This window comes from Oryx dammah, unplaced genomic scaffold (genome assembly GCF_014754425.2).
Source record: "Oryx dammah isolate SB20612 unplaced genomic scaffold, SCBI_Odam_1.1 HiC_scaffold_1, whole genome shotgun sequence".
Taxonomy (NCBI): domain Eukaryota; kingdom Metazoa; phylum Chordata; class Mammalia; order Artiodactyla; family Bovidae; genus Oryx; species Oryx dammah.
The window spans coordinates 39002252-39014610 of NW_024070185.1; positions in this window are offsets into that span (position 1 = coordinate 39002252).

Genomic DNA, 12359 nt, shown 5'->3' on the forward strand with positions numbered 1-12359 from the left:
GTGGAGACTGTCTTGGGGAGGAGAAATAAAATCCTGGGTCTGGGATTTTTTTTTTTTAGCATTGCTTTCAGTCTTGGATATACCACTTGAAAGTGTGTCAAGTCTTTTTTCTTTCTTAATTGGAGTATAATTGCTTTACAGTTTTGTGCTAGTTTCTGCTGTACAACATGAATCAGCTATAAGCATAGATATATCCCCTCCCTCCTGAACGTCCCTTCCTCCCAGCTTCCATCCCACCTCTCTAGGTCATAACAGCTGAGCTCCCTGTGCTATACATCAGCTGCCCACTAGTTGTTTTAAGTGTATCAAATTTTGAAGGTGGAGTTATCTTTAAAGATAACCCACTCTCTCACCATGCCATGTACCAGCACTGCTGCAGACCTGTGAAAATTTAATCAAAAGACCCCAGCGGGGGCACGGTAGAGATTTGGCTAGCTGCCCCATCCCTAGATTACTTTAAAACTTCTGTGCCCACCCATCTGGGCCTCTGCCCAGCCCCCCTCCACCTCACCTCCTCCATGGGCATTTAGAGTTTCATCTTATTCCAGGTACGTCTCTTCTGTGGTTTTTTAAAGGGTTTGCTTATGGTTGATCAGAAAAACAGGAAAGGAAAAAAAATGACTCAATTTTATCCAACTTTACCATTTCTTCCTTTCTTGTAATACAAGAAAAACTCCAGTGGTCCAGAACTACCAGCATCCTTAGATGTACCAGTGCTTCAAAAGGATACCACCATGGCCACTGCCAGTCGAGTCTCTGCAGATTTCACTTGGTACAAGAGAAGAAAGACAAAGTAAAGGTGGGGATAGTCACAGGCCCATTCTGAGAAGCAATCAGCAGAGGGAGAGAAGAGTAAGAAGGACAGTTCCAAGTATAGCTGGGGCCACCAGTCATTTTCAGGCAATGGTGTAAAGTGCCCCCCTGCTTGTGTAGATAAACAGGATCTTCCCAAAGTAATCACCTGGGCAGGTGAGATCTTTATTTCCACAGAGAAGTCCTGTGTAATAAATACTTAGGAAACCCTCTGCTGCCTATAGGATTGACACAGATTTATATTTTATTATAAAAGTTTCCCTGGTGGTTCAGACAGTAAAAGATTCTATCTGCAATGCAGGGGATATGGGTTCTATCCCTGGGTTGGGAAGATCCCCTGGAGAAGGAAATGGCAACCTACTCCAGTACTCTTGCCTGGAAAATCCCATGGACGAAGGAGCCTGGCTGGCTACAGTCCATGGGGTCTCAAAGAGTTGGACATGACTGAGCGACTTCACTTTCACTATACTTTATTATGCTGGATATCCTTAGCAATGGCAAATCTTTAGCATTTCAGGACACATTTGATGACAGGAGCGAGTCATGTAGAGTAAAGCCTTACTAAGAAGCTGGGCAAGTCCCTTTTAGGTTAAAATCTAGGTGAGGTTGGTTTAACAATTATCTTTCTCTTATTTGTAAATTTCCCAGAAGTGAGGAGGCTAGGCTGGCTGGACCATGATCACCATTGCTCACCAGCCAATAGGGTCTTGACACGGTCAGGTCCAGGGGACCAAGTACATTGTCCAGCAGGGTCAGTGTCACTGCAAGAGAAAGTTCTTATCTTTGGAACACCTTCAGTTTTCTGGGTCTGTAGCAGACTCAAACATTTGGGTCCTTAATTGTCTCTCCAATCCCCAGGCCTCACCCAGTTCCCCATCAGTGGTATTCTGCCAGTTTTCTTCAACCCTGTCTTCAGGGCTAAAAGTGATTCCCCCAGATAGCCTACTATGGCTTGGTGCCTCTCTCCAAATCACTTAAAAAGATAAAGCAAAAAATGAAAGTCTCCTCCCCAATCTCACAAGCCTAGGCTACTCCTAGTGATACCTAGTATGTTTCTTCCCACATGGTTTCTTTTTGGGGACTCAAGCATGCTGTTTTAACTAAATCAATGCACATATTTTGAATGACAGGAAGAATATCCTGCAGTGAGCACAGTGACCCACCACCCTCTGCAGAGCCTTAAGTAGGCTATGATTATCTCGGGCCAGGACTTAATTTCTAAGTCTATAGATCTCTTAGTGCAGCTACAACCTATACCAATCTCAGGTCCTAGCAGAACCCAGGTAGGCTGTGGGCAAGACAGGCTGTTCTGTTGGACTGCTCAAGTGACAAAGTCAGTGGTAACTTCTGGTCCAGCAGCCAAAGGTCTAGGGCCAGGATCTGATCTGAACTCTGCCCTGTCCTGGATGAGTCCCTCTGCTCTCCAGCTACCTCACTTGGTAAAGACAGAGGTGGAATGAGAGGGAGCCAGTTGTTAAGATGCCCAGGGAACTACTCTGTAACATAATGGAATAGAGAAAATGGTATTAATTAGCACTCTGCTCAGGGAGCATCCTGAGTCTGGTTTAAAGGAATATATTGATAAGCTGCCAGATATTCAGGTGGAAAGTGAAAGTGAAAGTCACTCAGTCATGTCTGACTTGTTGCAAACCTATGGACTATACAATCCATGGAATTCTCCAGGCCAAAATACTAGAGTGGGTAGATTTTTCCTTCTCCAGGGGATCTTCCCAACACAGGAATTGAACCTAGGGCTCCCACACTACAGGTGGATTCTTTACCAGCTAAGCCACAAGGGAAGCCCAAGAATACTGGAATGGGTAGCTTATCCCTTCTCCAGCAGATCTTCCTGACCCAGGAATCAAATCGGAGTCTCCTGTATTGCAGGCAGATTCTTTACCAACTGAACTATCAGGGAAGCCCATTAAGGTGGACAGAACATGTCTATAGTCCATATTTGTTTCTTTGCCTGCCCAGAATCTATCTTCTTGTCTTTTGGCATCAGAAGCAATATTTTCTGTGATGTAGCACCTCCCCTACCCTCAGTGCAAATGGTTTGGGAGCTTGACTCCTTCAGGCTGTAAGAACTGGCATGTGACCCAGGCAAGGACAATCAGAGCAGTGAATTCCTCTGGTTATAATCATTGATTTCTGGTTGGGCAAATGACACAACTCAATTCCATGATGCTCAATTCTTTGGGGACATTGTTGGGAACTGTTAGGGAGACTCTGTTCCAGCTGCTCAAAGGATAGGATGTAAGCCAAGAATTGATAGCCTCTTGCCACCATCAGTGTGAAGATCCTGGTGAGAATGAAATAGAAGAACAGACATATGGAGCAAACATGATGCATTTTAATGTCATTATTCAAGTCCATGGATCCAGCTATGCCCAAAGTAAGTTAATTCCCTAGAGTTTAACGATTGATACATTCCGGATTTTGCTTAAGCCTATTTTTTTTTCACTTAGTTACACTTACACACACACACACAATCCTAACACAACTTCCAACGGGAATGCTTGGGCAACAAAGATGATAAAGCAGGGCTTTTGTTTTGCTGAGATGTGCAAAAGCTGGGATGTTACCTCTAGAATTCTCCTTTTCCAACCTTTCCTCACAGGAATTACTTCTGTTATTTCTTCAACTCTAACTACTGGACAAATATTTAAGAACACCCATTTAAAAGGGCACAGAGGTATGACTGGCTAGAGACACATGCATACCATGGTTCAGATATAATGGAACAAAATGCTTTGTGTTCATGTTCCAGTTTCTCCACTAACTGTGTGAACTTGATTTAGTCTCACAGCTTCTCTAAGCCTAAATATATGTGCCTGTGAGGATGAAAGGAGATAATGTTCATGGAAGTGTTTTGAAATGCATAAAGGAGTAGGAGTTGAGAGTCAGGGAAATCTGAACACTTGCCACCTTGCAAGGCTGCTACATTACAGAAGAAAACATCCTGAGGGAAAAAAGCAGCACTTTATCTCAAAACAAGGAGGCTGAGCTGGGACACATTTTAGTATCAACAGATCATGATGCCAAATGGAACTTCATCTTTTTGAATGAGGATTGAGAACAGCTCAGTAACTGATATGGCCTCCAGTCTTCCTGTTACCAGAAAGTAAGTTTATATGTCCAATGTACAGTGAGGCCAAACAATACCAAAATGTGGGAGTTTGGAACAGAGAAAAGTTTATTGCAGGGGTGTGCAAGGAGATGGTGCTCATGCCTTAAAACTCCCAAATCTTCCCCCGAACAAGAGCTCTCAGCTAAGTCCTTTTCTAGGAAAGCTGAAGGAGTACGGTTAGTTGTTGCAGACTTCTAGGTGTCAGAGCCTTTGTTCTTGAGGCCAGGTTATGGTTAGATAACAATGTTCCTGTAAATATCCACCAAACAAATGTTATTCTCCATTCTGACAAGAAATGGCGAGGTCCCAAGGCTCAACTTTTCCCCTGTGAGGTCCAGGTTCTGGCTGAAAAGCTCTCAGTTGATGGTTCCTTCAGAGCCTGGTCCCCAGACCCTGCCCAGCTGTCATCCCTCAGGGAGCCAGGTGCCTGGGACCTCTTGCCTTCAGCTCCTCAGGCCGCCCTGGGGGTCAGGTCCTGCAGATGACATTTCTAGGCAGATGGCTGCTGCCATTAGGTCACAGGAGTGGGGATAGGGGAGAGGTTCACTGTAGCCTCAAGGCCTGGGTCCAGCCAGCGAATGGCTTTGACGAGAGCTCTAGAGCCCTCCAGGACATAGCCCCCAGCCTGTTCTCTGGGCCCCGCCACTTACTGGCCTGAAGCCAGGTAAGCTGGAGGGCCACAGGGGAGAAGGCCAGGATCCGCCTCTTACCTTACTCTCTGCCTTGATGACCGCTCCACTGAAGGCTGGCTGAATGGCCTCACTAAGGTTGCTCCTGGACAGTTGGTCGCTTGTGGGAGGGGCCCACTGTGGCACCGACCAATGACTGAGCAGGACCATTAAGGGTCACTCACCAACGGCTGCATGGGGGAGGGGTCCACTGAGGAGACAACCAATGGCTGAGCAGGACCACTAAAGGTCCTGTGCTAACTGTTGCCTAGTAGCAGGGTGGGCAGGCTGGAAGGAGGATGGTGGTAATGGCACACAGCATCCACAGTTTGCTAAGGGCCACTCTTTATTATATTCCCATTGCTTCTCTCTCCTAACCTACCCCCGCTTCCCCAGACACAAGCAGACAGTCAAGATTTGCGCCAAGAAGTTCAAACATTCCAAATGGGTAACCAACAGGAGACTACCACTGGGGAGAAAATAATTACATTCAATATAACAGTCATTCTAATCTTTTTAAGATAGCATGAGAACCTCTTTTAAACATCTAAAATTTTCACAGACCTCTTTCCACATGAAGGCATCTGTTCTTGAGAAAATACTTTATAAATTATGAATTCAGTGCTACTTTAAAGTGAATTTGTATATTACTCATAACAGTGGCAGTTCCTAATACTTGGAGTCACACAAGAATATGCAAGTCATATGAGGTGCTTGGTGTTCAGTCCCCTCAGGTCAGGGGCAAACAGATGAGACAACCAGGACAGCCCCTGAGGGACTGACTCCTTGCTGTTGTTCCCCTGGCAGCTCCCTGCCCCCACCACCGTCTGGTTTCTGTGCCAATGTTGTTCTCTTGGTATTCTTAAGAAGGGCACTTGCCACTTGCTCCCTCCATCTGAGATTTGGTCGTTTTCCACTTCCTTTTGTATTTTTCTTCCTCTCAGGTGGGTGAACCGGAGTTCAAGTTTGTTTTGTTATTTCCTAACCTGGGTCACATTCAGGACTCTGATTAAAGCTTTGTGATTTCACCTTCTGAACTCCCAGAAGACAAAACTCAGAACTGCAAATAGTACCCACTCAGGCTGTCAAGAGATGCAAAAGCTTTTCCTTGATGTACAGCATCAACAGCTTTAAAAAGCATCCACTTGGGTATCACACTGATTTTTCTCAAAGTCTCTATTTGATCACTATCAATTTCAACTGGTCTACCCGACCATGGAGCATTGTCCAGTGAGAAATCACCAGCATAAATCTTCACAAACCACTTTTGACACATTTGATCAGTCACAGCACCTTCTCTGTACACTACACAAATCTTTTTCTGTGTTTCAGTTGCATTTTTACCTTCCTTGAAATAAAAAAACATAACATGCTGGAGGAAAAAAAAAAGAAATCTCCTACTTCAGTTGTACATTTTGAAGAAGACACTCAGAGAGTATCCAGGCAGGCTCTTTTCTGGACAGCTTATTAACAGAAGAGCAGGGCCAGTAGGGGCTTGTTGCAAGTGCAGTTCAAATGGCAACACACTCCAGTATTTTTGCCTGGGAAACCTCATGGACAGAGAAATCTGGTGGGCCATAGTCGTTGGGTCACAAGAGTCAGACATAACTTAACAACTAAACCACCATCTTTTAAAATGCCCGTTTAAAAAGCCCAAGCCCTCCCCACATCCTCAGACCCACTACCTTCAGGGCCCTGTCTTCACATCTTGGTGACAGCTGCTAGCAAGTGGTGCCCAGGTCAGAGTTCTGAAAATCCAGGTGTTTGGGGGCTCAGGCTTGAATATGGTTTGAAATCTAAAAATATGGCCAGTCATTTTATGGTGCTCCTTCCCCAAGGGTTTCTCCTTGACCTATTACCAAGATTTGGGCTAAGCCCTCAACAGGGTTCTGGCACTCTCCCTGGGCTCCCAAGTCAGTAGAACATCTTCTGACCCCCTCCTGTTGAGAGCTCAGGTGGGTTCCACTGCCATGTTAAGGTTCTGAGCCGAGAAGGAAAGAACAGTCAATGTGATTCTCAAAGAGATTGTGCTCAGTTGCTAAGTCGTGTCTGACTCTTTGTGACCCCATAAACTGTAGCCCACCTGCCCCCCCAGGCTACTCTGTACATAGGATTTTCCAGGAAAGAATACTGGAGTAGGTTACCATTTTGTCTTCCAGGGGATCTTCCCAACCCAGGGGTCGAATCCACATCTCCTGCATTGGCAGATGGCTTCTTTACCACTGAGCTACTTGGGAAGCCCCCTCAAGAGATTAGGGACATTGTAGTTTATCACAACAACACACACAAAAAATCTGAGCCTAGTCTCATTTCTGACCTTGTAATTCCCAGAAGCCCAGATAAGAAGGTAAGATGGTATGGGACTAGGTGGGGCCCATAATCTGAAGCTCATGGGCGTGGGTGCCAATGCTGTAAGGTGGGGGCAAGGGTTAGTCACTAAATTCCAACTGCTTGACTTCTTATTCCAACTGCTTGCTTCTTACAAATATTCCAATCACAAATGGCAGAGTTTATCTTTTCTAAAAAAAAAAAATCCTACTAGACCAAGTACCTGCCAAATATGGTTTGCAGAATAGCAGCACTGCATGCAGTACTTTTTTGGGAGTGGGAGGTATGGAAAGTTCAACGTCCAAGTCAGTTTGAAAAGCAGTAAGTAAAACAAAGACAGTTTCAGCTACAGGACTCCTCAGAGCTTCTGCCATGTTAGTACTCATTGTGGCCTCCAAACCTGCACTAGAGACTGCAACACTGTCTACACCTGTATTAAGTTGGCTTTTCAGGGAAAAGGACTTCCCTGGTGGCTCAGACAGTAAAGAATTTGCCAGCAGTGTGGGAGACCCAGGTTTGATCCCTGGATCACGAAGAGCCTCTGGACAAGGGAACGGCAACCCACTCCAGTATTCTTGCCCAGAGGAGCCAGGCAGCCTACAGTCCATGGGATCGCAAAGAGTGGGACACAACTGAGCAACTAAGACTTTCTTTTCACTTTTTCAGGGAAAGCATTCTATGATGCTAGTGTACAACAGAACATGCTCTGGGAAACATTACAGCAGACCTAACGTGATCTAATTAAGAGGTGAAGCAGTGCTCTCACCCAGAATCCTGAAGAGAGGCAAGGGTAGAGGGAAGCCACTTAGGCAGTACCATGAGCAGGCCTCGGATTCCTCTCCATCTGTGGCACTTCCTTCCACAGGCCCCAACCACATCATAAGTAAGCTGCTTGTGTGTGTCTGTGTGTTTTAAGGGCAGGTGTAGAGGAACAGGACAAAGGGGATGCTTGATCTTTTATTTGCCTTGCAGCTGATGAAAAATAATGGCAGTTGCACCTGAGATTCTTAATATAAGTAAACATATACACACACAGAAACAGGTATATAACTATAAAAACAAAATCGTGCAAGTTATTTGGAAATAAGAGGAATACCCATCATGTCCCCATCCTAATTCCTGTCATCACTTATATATGTCTTCAGTGCTCTTCTAGGGATAGCTTTTTATGTCACTGTCATTATCATTTTAATTCTTGTATTCCTGGCAATGGAAAAAAGCCCTGATTTTCCTCCCCACTTCTGAATTTGTCTTTCCAGAAGTGGAAAAAGACAGAACCACGATGGAAAGCACCAATGGACGTTGCATATCCTCCTTTCTTCAAGCTGGCCCCCTACCCTTCCTTCTGTCCACAGCCCACATGGTGTTCCCACGGCCAGTTCTCCTCCCTCTGTGTTATCATCCTGGTATACTTCTCCCTCAAGCCCAAGAATACCACTAGCTAAAATGATAAACTTTTGCCCAGTATTCATATTAACTTTGGCCTTCCAGGTACAAAAGTCTTGCCTTTTGTCAGGAAACACATGTTAAACTGAATTCATTCTTGCCCACTCAATTCTTTTTATTTTATGGCTGTTCTGAGTCTTCATTGCTGTGTAAGGGCTTTCTCTAGTTGTGCGTTATGAGGGCTACTCTCTAGTTGCAATGCACGGGCTTCTCATTGTGGTGGCTTTTCCTGTTGCAGAGCATAGGCTCTAGGGTGCATGGGCTCAGTAGTTGAGAAGCATGGGCTTAGTTGCCCCATGGGATGTGGAATCTTCCCAGACCAGGAATCAAACTTGTGACCCCTGCATTGGCAGGCAGATTCTTAACCACTGGACCACCAGGGAAGTTCTGTCCACCCTATTCTATACCATGATCCTGGAAGATTTTGGATGGTGAAAGATGGTGGTGGGCAAGCAGTAATGTAGGATATTCTCCCAAGAGTATTCAGGGAACTAGGTAATGCAGTCTATAGTAGACAACTGTTATTTCTGCCTTCCCAGTGTCTTTTCTCTTTGTAAAAGCATTCAGATTTTCCTTCAGGAACCACTTTTCCCATTCCTCTCAAACTACACAGTTTGGTTGAGGCTAACATCCCTACCACTTCAGGGATGAGAATAGGACCCAGATCTGGTCATTTTGGAGTCAACCAGAGGGAGACACAATTCTGGAGGATTTTTTTTTTTTTAAATAATGGGTAGAATCTCTCTGACCACAAGATTGCTAAGAACTGAATGTTAAAGATAATGCCTGATGGAGAAGAAACACTGAGAGCAATACTGGGAGAAGGGAGATAGTGGAGTTCTGATGACATGCAGGTGCTTACATGGTAGTCTTGTAACACTCTTGCATGATGACACTGGAGCTCATTTGGATTGGTGCACACAGTAGCTGAGCAGTGCTGAGCCCTGAGGCAGCCTGCCTGCTCTCTTCACCCTGACCAGGTGGGTCCTGCTAGAACATGATGAACTTCACAGAGACGCCTGTAGGCGCTCTTTTTAACTCTATAGCATGTCATGGGGCAGTGTGACCCCAACCCATGTACAGGTGCCACATCTTGCCTCTGGTCTTCTGGCTAAGTCCATCCAAGTATCAGATATAAAGATAAACCCTATGACCCATGGAGACATGAACCTGTTAGGTAAAAGACTGCTTTGAATCCTCATCAGGGGTTTAACAGCTAAAAAGACCCCTAAGCATTTAACACATAACCATTTAATAAGTCCTGTCAGTATGAGGGTGGACAGCAGCTATTTCCCATTTTACAGATGAGGTAGAGGATCTGCCCAATGCCATGTGGCTACAGACTCAGCTATTTAATAAGATGCAAACACAGTCTCATTCCTAAGCCTGTTACTTCCACAGTGCTCTACTGAAACTCAAGAAGCCAAAAGCTTTCCTCACAAATGATTGAATTCATCTTTTTTTAAATAGTCTTTCAAAAATACATTTTAAAACCACAGCCACACCAAATTGTAAAAGATTGACCTACTTCACATCAAAACAGGTTAACACAGAGAATTAAGCAATAACTGAGGGTGTGAAGTGTGAAGAAGGCACCCAGGGGTGTATGAGAACCTGTAGTCGAGGATGCCCCACAGGCTGGGGGAGTCCCTCCAAAGATGCTGAGGCTCTAACGTTACAGAGGTGGCTCAGTGAGGGGGGAGGACTTACATGGTTTTACTTTCGAGGCCTCTTATGAGTGTCACCAAACCACACATGTTAAAATACAGCCATGTGGCAAATTTCTGAAAGGCTCCTTATAATTTTGCCTTTTAAACTGTTTGGTTGGCCAAACAACTAGCCATATAATATATGACTGGCAATAATTCCTTGCAATTACTGTGTGTGCCTGGAAATATATGTGTAGAAACAAACTCATTTATATTGTTTTAACATTTTAAATTTGGAAATGCTTCATTTTGTGGATATTTATTTTTGCTCTTTTTCTTTGCCAACTTGAAGGCAGTATTTTTTTGGGGTGGGGGGTAAGCCTTCCCATTGGTTCTTCAAAGCTTACAGATATTAGGCACAATGGCTTTAATTGCTTAACAGGTAAAACAGCAGAGAGGTGGAAGCAGAGCACTGACAGAGAGAGGAGAATTTGAGAAGTATGGGGAGCCAAGTGTACTCAGCATTTAAAACCTGAGGTCAGTTGTCATGACCTGAAATTGGATCCCTCCGAGCAACAAGCCAGGTACCATGTCAAAATATATGGTCCCACCAATATCTTCCCTTAAAGACGAAAGTGATATCTTCAGGAGTCCTACCATCCAACATGCACCAGGAATAGGCACCTGCCTCGAACATTCCTCTTCCTCTGGGGCAGCAGGCACTCCCAAGAGGAGACCAGTTATCCAAATGGCCACCAGTGAGTCCAACAGCAGGTCCACCACCCTCAGGACTGTGTGGTGACAGGGTGTTCACAGAATAGACACATGAAGCTGCCAGATGTGTCATTGTTGGGCTACTTCATTTAAGTCAGTCTCTGATTTCTAGAAATTCACCTACCGTCATCAGTTTGAAGACATGATTTCCCAAATCACAGTAGAAATTATTAGCAAACTAATCAACCTGAAATTTTTAGATGTAAAGCTCTTTAAGAGGGTTGGGAATGGGGGGGAAATACAGGAATAAAGAGTGTCTAAGAGATCTCAGCAAAACATCTTGATGTTATGAGGATGGGAGTGGCATGGAGGAGGCAATGAAGGTCATCTTTCTGGTTTTGGGGGCACCCAAACCAGGAAACTCTGATGGAGTGCAAATTACTTCTCCCCTACTCTGGAGTCGGGTGAGGAAGAGCAGAGGTCCAGGCTAGGTACAAGGCCTCATATATCCACCCTGATTTCTCAAAAGCAATCTGAGTGTGCCGAAGTGAAATATTTATGCCATAACAGCTGGTCAGCAGCTGAAATGGGCCAGAAAGCAAGCTGGGCCTCTTACCTCCCAAGATCAGTATCCCCGCCCCTGTAGACTTAACACAAGGGCATCAGCAGAGCCGGATCCACATCCAGAACCACCAGTATCAGAAGAACCAGGAAGACAGGAAGTGGCCCATGTGCCAAAAGCTCTGTCCCAGTCCATCTACAGATGCTGACCAAAGGCCAGTGCCTCAGGCATGGAGTCAGGCTATCTAACTATTAAGGGCCAAGTGAAAGATGGATTAGAGGAGCCCTGGACCTAGGCTGCTCCTGACAAATATGACAGCCCTATTTGCTTGAGTAAAGGAGTGACATGGCTTGGCCTCTGTAAGAGATCAAACACTGATAAATTTCCCACTCAAATGGCTTCCTAGACCTAGTCAACTAGAGTACAGAAAAACTGCGCTTGCCTATCGACATTCCTCTTAACTCCTGGTCACTTCTAAAGAACAGGCCAGGGTGATTGAAACATGGAAACTCTGATCGAGTGCAAGTTACTCCTCCACTCTGGAGTCAGATGACGAATAGCAGAAGTCCAGGCTGGGTGCAAGGCCTGTGAGGCTGCTTTTCTAGCCACCACAGACTGTTATAATCACCTACCAGCACATTCACATGTCTCCAAACAAGCACCAACAGGTAAAGTCAATGAGGCCCCACATTCTAATCCACCCACCATAACCAATACCCTGGAAAATCCACTTCTGCACCCTGCTTTGGCCCCCTGACCTCACCAGTTGAATCCCACCCCCACCTCAGGCATGGCCAAAATTAAAGTAATCCCTTAGTTCCCTGGTGTCTTCTTTTCTCCATCTATCTACGGTTTTGTCCACTTCCTTAGGCCTCCTCTACTCCAACTGTCTACTTTCTTCCCTGCCTTTTCATACCCTTATCTCTTTCACTTGGCCACCTCGAAACTAACTGTCAGCACTGGCCTTACCCAGGAGCCTCCCAACACAGAAGACCTAGCGGGATGGCTACCTCACCATTTTTCACTGTGGAGTGACAATGAGAGGACAG